Genomic DNA, 6,000 nt, shown 5'->3' on the forward strand with positions numbered 1-6,000 from the left:
AATCAAATCCAGGGCACAGAATCAGAGTCTTTTCCCAATAAATTTTCAAGACATAGCATAGGAAAAAGTTTGGGACATAAAGATGTGATTGTCTTCATGCCAGAGGACAATTTCATTCCACCCCATCTCCTTATTCCTTTCCCTGTAAGGTGGTAGAAGGTGCAGCACAGGGTTTGTTCAATTTTTGCTTCATGAGCAGTGTAGTAAATGATTTTACCTCCCCAAAGAGGAGTCTAATAGAAAACAAATGAAAGATCGTGGAAGTCAGTTTGGTTTTGGGGGTTTTTTTGTAGTGCTGTGTTATTTCTGTAGCAGAATTTTACTAATTTTTTACTTCTAGAACTTGAAAAGGGGCTTCCTTTCTGTTCAATGAGCACTTGTGTCTGACACCACTATTAAACCCAGTGAGTAACATTCAGTGAGATACATTGATCCCCTCGGCAAACACCTGCACGTTACGAGTCTCAGCACAGGTCACCCACCTCAGGGACACAACTAAAATCACCTGAGAAAAATGCCCAGTCAGTAATTAATGTTGGTCTTACAGGAGGGGAAAAAAAGAAAGTCCAAAATCTGCTCTATAGGGGTCCAGTGCAGGAAAGGGAAATGGAGAGAAAATTCTGCCTTCTTACATCTCCTGGTCTCCAGGGAAACAGAGAGCCACTTTGTGTTTGAAATGAGGGAGTTTAAATAAAAGCTGACTTTCACGGTAATTTATTCCTCAAACATCTTTGGCTGTAGCTCTGACTGCCCCTCTAAGGGGCAAACATGTGAGCTGGGGGCCCAAAGGGGTCATTTGGAACAGGCTGTTCTTCAGAACTCTAAGAATTCATTACTCCTTTTGGTTCATTTTTTCTTCTTTGTTTTCCAGTCTTCTTTTTATGTTTTATATTTGATGAAGAGACAATCAGGCATTTTACCAGTGGAAGTCTTGGGGATACCCTGTACATTTCTATCTGTCCTGAAAACTGTCAACACACAGCAGATTAGATGGTTTGCTTTGATCCCAAAAGACAAAAAAAGGCCATGAGAAGGCTCTGTTTTTTTCTAGGGAAAGCAGGAGAAAATCCTTAGGGAAATCAGAAATGCTGTGGTGAGCAGAGTGTGCCATGCCCCCAGCCCATCCTTCCCATGGGCATGGCCCCGTGCCAGGTGCTGCCCTGCAGAGCAGTCACCTGCGCACCAGGCTGGGCCTTACCCTGCTCCCTTGCCGTGGAGATGGGTCCACACCTGAAGACCCCAAGGCATTTGGTGGTGGAAGATCCACTGGCCAAGGTGTGCGTGGCTGCTGAGCAGATCGTGGGCCAGGAGCTGCCTGGCAGGCTCTCTGCAGCCTTGGAGGGTGAGTTGGCACCGTGGGGTTTCATCCAGCTGAGAGCAGAGACTTGCAAAGGGCAGAGCAACCACTCAGACCTTGGGAAGAGTTTGTCTTTTCCCATCTATATTTACTTTTGAGTATTTGCTCTTTCCTCACAGATTCCAAGAGACTGGAGGGGCTTTTTCCATTTCCCCAGCCACGAAATCCCCTCTGTCCTTAAGGAATTGCATATGCTGGACCAAATTCATCGTCTTTTCATCCGTCATCAAAATCCACTGACATTCAACAGGCAAAGCCAACATGCATTCATTTACCTGGCAGAGGAAACACCTCCTCTAATCTAGGACAGGCCAAGCGAATTTTTTATTAAATTCCTGATTATTTTAATCGAGGGATTTTTATCAGGAATTATTTCCTCCAACTTTCTCAAACGCCTCAGTTCTGCAAGTGAATGAGTCCCCTTTTTGAGGAATGACTGACCATTCTCATTCCCAAGCATCGTGACCTGCGTATTTTATATCCTGTCAAAATTAGCATGAGGGAAACTGAAGATAATATTTAAACTTTTGTTGTTAATCTCACACTTCATTTAGGCACATGGATCTTGCAGTTTACCTCATTATGCTCTACCCTACTGGGAGCTATTATGGTTCCCAGTCTGCTGTGTTACTGCTTGTACAGAATGGTGACAATTTTCTTTTTTCATCACTGTAAATCAAGATAAGGCTCCCTGGTACCAGCGAAGTTATCCTGTATAAAACCAGTGTAAACAGAAATAAAACTGCCCGAAGCAGCATTACATTCTTCATGGTTATCTGGTCTCAGGCAGCTGATGAAGCGGTTTCTAAACAAAAACACCACCAATTATCACAAAACTGCAAAGGAGGCAAATATTGTAAGACACTCCTAATTTGGTCATAGAAACATGGGGGGCAAGATAGCATGATATTAAATTCCTTAAAAAGCACTTTCCTGAATATAATGGCTGTAATTGCAACGTATTTAAGATGATGAAAGGAATATTACTGTGATTCTTAAAATTCACAAGCCTTCTTCATCGAGAAGAAAAACCTACAGAGAAAAGCCTATGTTTATTTTTGAAAGTTCCTCTAACAGAACACATAATTCTTTCAATAAACATTACATAAGGGGGAGATTTCACATGTTTTCCTATCATTAGTGTTTCTGTAAATACTGCCAATTCTATTTTTAAAGATGCTAATAGTAATGACTCTGAGCCAGCTGTTCCAAGTCTTTAAACACCACCGCAGTTAACTAATAAATCATGTTAGGAGACAAGGATTTAATGGATGAACACCTCAGTGGATAGGGAATTGTCTAGATGGTCACATGCAAAGAGCTGTGGTCAATGGCTCAATGTCCAAGTGGAGCCCAGTGAGGAGTGGTGTCCTCAGGGGTTGGGATTGGGACTGGAGCTGTTTGACATCTGTGTCTGAGACAGGGATAGTGGGATTGATGCACCTTTGGCCAGTTTGCCAATGACACCGAGCTGGGTGGTGCAGTCACACGCTCCAGGAAAGAGATGGGACATCCAGAGGGACCTGCAGAGGCTGGAGATGTGGGGCTGTGCCAAATTCATGAAGTTCAATAAGGCCAAGCACAAGGTGCTGCCCCTGGGTCAGGGCAATCCCAAGCACAGGCTGGAAGAAGAATGGATTGAAAGCAACCCTGGAGAGAAAGAGCTGAGAGTGCTGGTGGGTGAGAGGCTGGACATGCCCTGGCCAGGTGCCCTGGCATCCCAGAACCCCCTTGTGTGCTGGGCTGATCCCACAGTATGAACAGCCAGGGAGGGGGGGATTCTGCCCCTCTGCCCTGCTCAGGTGAGACCCCACCTTTAGAGCTGCCTCCAGCTCTGGGACCCAGCATCAGAAGGATGTGGAGATGCTGGAGCAAGTCCAGGAGGAGGCCACAGAGATGCTCCAAGGGCTGGAGCCTCTCTGCTCTGGAGCCAGACTAGGAGAGCTGGGGGTGTTCCCCTGGAGAAGAGAAGGCTCCAGGGAGACCTGAGAGCCCCTTCTAGAGCCTAAAGGGGCTCCAGGAGAGATGGAGAGGGACTCTGGATAAAGGCCTGGAGGGACAGGACAAGGGGGAAATAATTGCTAAAAATGACAGAGAACAGGGTTAAATTAAGTATTAGGAAGAAATTCTTGGCTTTGAGGGTGAGGAGGTGCTGGCATAGGTTGCCCAGAGAAGCTGTGGCTGCCCCATCTCTGGAAGTGCTCAAAACCAGATTGGACAGGGCTTGGAGCAACCTGGGATAGTGGAAGGAGTCCCTGCCCATGGCAGGGGGTGGAACTGGATGGTCTTTCAGGTCCCTTCCCACCCAAAACATTTCAAGATTCTGTGATCACCTGCAGTGGCCCTCGGGAAGCAGCAACAGGCAGGAACAGCTCTCACAAAACCTTAAAGCAAGAACTGGTCCACTGTGACAGGGAAAGATCTGCACCTTTCAGGCAGTGCAGGGCTCCTGCCATCCCAGGTGCAGCTGCAGTCCCGGGGGATTCCAGGGTTTTTACCAGCAGGTGCTTGAAATCAAAGAGTTGATAAAACTGCTGCCTCCCTCCCTGCCAAGCTCTCTCCTCCCACGCTGCTGAGGTAAGTGTAGCTACTTCAGTTACTTGTTTTGGTTTAGCCTTTTACAGTATCAAACATGTATCCTGCTTAATATTCTCTATCCTGTAGCGTTTTCTCTTGCCTAATCCTGTGAAAGTGATTGTATTTCGGGTGCTATTTGAGCAATTAAGCCCTTTAATTTTTTTTTTGTGACTGCTACCTCCTTTAGGGTGTTTGTTTTGGTTTGGTTTTCTTTTCACTTAAGTCTGCTTTTCTGCTTGTGTCATTCATTTTCTCAGGTTAACCAAATGCTTCACTAAGAAAGTAAGAACATATGTTGCTGTATTTTAATAAGGTACATTCTTAGAATTCAGTCATCTAGTTCTTTCAGTTATGTGAGTATTGAAAAATCCATCTAAAGCTGTAGAGAGCAGCTTTGTATAGAAAACAATGATTTTTCTTGTATTAGAGGAAGACAAAGGCCCGGGGTGGCAAGGCCTTGGAGGTAAAGCTCAGGAGCAGCAGCTCGGCGCCCAAACATGGTGACCGACCTAACAGCAGTTTGTGCAGAGGAAGACACGTCCTGGCTGCTGCTTCGGGACTGGAGCTTGAAACTCTGGCTTGATGCAAGCCAAATGAAGCTATGGAGGGATGTATTTATTGACTTTTGGTCTATTATTTCATTGGGATAAAATCTTCCTAGACAGTGTCCTGTTAAAGAAATGGTGGTGTGTTACTGTGCTGATGCTGCTCAGAGAACTCGGACTTCAGTAAAGAGGGCCAACTAGATTTGGAAAAGGAACACTCAAAGTCCTGTTTTAAGGTGATTTACCTAAATTAGGGATCTTTCCTAATCCACTTTCTCTCCCTGAAACGTCCATGAATACATTTCTCCATTACTATTGTGTTGTAGAATTCTAAACATGATGCTGAGACGAAAACTAGCTGAAATAATCCCCTCTTTAATTACTGGAATGGTGTAGTTGCTTTCCATCCTGATGTATTTTCTTATGTAATCTCAAATAAAATTAACCCCAAGTATTTCTTGTTTTGCGTAAACAAATGCAAAGCAATATTTTTTGAGCACTGCCTTGCCACTGATCCATTTTTAATTGTCATAAATGTCGCCATCTGGTTTGTAACTATTGCTCATAGTTAGGATTGAATCACCTAAGTAACCTCAAAGAAAGTCTACTCCAGGAAAAAACATAAAACAATGACTAGTCATACCTGCTTTTTCTTAAAATTGGGTAATAGCCTATTTAGTAGCATCTGTCTGTTTGAACTGGAGAGGAATCCAGGCTGGGAACAGGTGCTTTGCCACACTGAGGCCAGGTAATGAGATTTTTCAGGAGCTTGTGGCCCTGTAACTAAATAAATGTGAAGCTTTAGGCTGACTTAGTTGTGCATTGAAGGCAATTCTTCTCGTGAAAGAGCAGCATCGAATGTCAGTGCAGGACAACAGGTTGCGTTTTTTGTCTGAGGTCTTTTCTTCAGAATCCAGAGATTTCCCGTAAAACAGAAGTTTCCAGGGTTCAGCTTCCTCCAATATACAGCAGGCTCCTGTCTGGGTAGTCTGTGTGGGTCAGGACTCCTAAGGAAGGGGATTGTTCCAGTGAGCCAGGGTGGGAGCACTGAGAGCTGATTGGATCCAAGCGCTGCGCTAAGGCAGCGTTTTGAGGTGTTCAGGTTCCAGCTGTATGAGGAGGGGATCTGACAAGAACTTTACATGTTTGCCCAAAAATGTATTGCCCTGGCTGCCTGTTCTGCCACGTGATGATTCTCATGGTTAGTGTGAGATGCTCTTTCCTATGGAGATCAATGTGCATTTGAGGTCCAGGCTATAATAAAATGTGCCAGTTTCCCTTCTACAGATTAAAAACAAACAAACAAAAAACCCAAACAACAAAAACAATTAAAATTGCTTTTGTAAGGCAATAGCTTTGAGAGGAATGCCATCAAAATAGCTTTGTTTCCTCATTTAGCTTAATAAACATGGCATAAGTCAACAAGCAAATAAATATGTATCCCAACTCTGAATTAATTTCCTGCATTTTAAACTCTCTTAGTGCTACCGATCAAACTTGGTCAGGTCACTGGGAACATAA

Source organism: Empidonax traillii, unplaced genomic scaffold (genome assembly GCF_003031625.1).
Source record: "Empidonax traillii isolate 1590-97213 ecotype Southwest subspecies unplaced genomic scaffold, ASM303162v1 scaffold738:size396264, whole genome shotgun sequence".
In the NCBI taxonomy this organism is placed as follows: Eukaryota; Metazoa; Chordata; class Aves; order Passeriformes; family Tyrannidae; genus Empidonax; species Empidonax traillii.